The sequence below is a fragment of the Trichechus manatus genome, unplaced genomic scaffold (assembly GCF_000243295.1).
Source record: "Trichechus manatus latirostris isolate Lorelei unplaced genomic scaffold, TriManLat1.0 scaffold00181, whole genome shotgun sequence".
Lineage (NCBI taxonomy): Eukaryota > Metazoa > Chordata > Mammalia > Sirenia > Trichechidae > Trichechus > Trichechus manatus.
Window position 1 is genome coordinate 1,988,114 of NW_004444117.1, and position 875 is coordinate 1,988,988.

Genomic DNA, 875 nt, shown 5'->3' on the forward strand with positions numbered 1-875 from the left:
GATAGTATTGAAGGAAGAAGTCCAAGATACACTGCAGCATTGGGGAAAATCAAGGCTCCAGGAATTGACGGAATGCTAATTGAGATGTTTTAACACATGGATGCAATGCTGAAAGTGCTCACTCATCTATACCAAGAAGTTTGGAAGACAGTTACCTAGCCAACCTAATGGAAGTGATCCATATTTGTATCTATTCCAAAGAAAGATGATCCAATGGAATGTGGAAATTATCGAACAACATTATTAATACCACACACAAGTAAAATTGTGCTGAAAATAATTCAAAAACATTTGCAGCAGTATATGAACAGGGAACTGCTAGAATTTCAAGCCTGATTCAGAGGAGGATGTGGAACGTGGGATATCATTGCTGATGTCAGATGGATCTTGGCTGAAAGTGGAGGACAGCAGAAAGATGTTTGCTGCGTTTTATTTACTATGAAAAGGCATTTGGCTGTATGGATCATAACAAATTATGGATAACATTGCAAAGAATGGAAATTCCTTGTGCTCATGAGAAATCTATACATACACCAAGAGGCAGTCATTCAAACAGAACAAGGGGCTACTGCGTGGTTTAAAATCAGGAAAAGTGTGTGTCAGGGTTGTAGCTTTTCACCATACTTAACTAATCTGTATGCTGAGCAAATAATCCAAGCAGCTGGACTATATGAAGAGAACATGGCATCAGGATTGGAGGAAGACTCATTAACAACTTGCAATGTGCAGATGACACAACCTTGCTTGCTGAAAGCAAAGAGGACTCGAAGCACTTACTGATTAAGATCAAAGACCACAGCCTTCAGTATGGATTACACCTCAACATAAAGAAAACAAAAATCCTCACAACTGGACCAATAAGCAACATCATGATA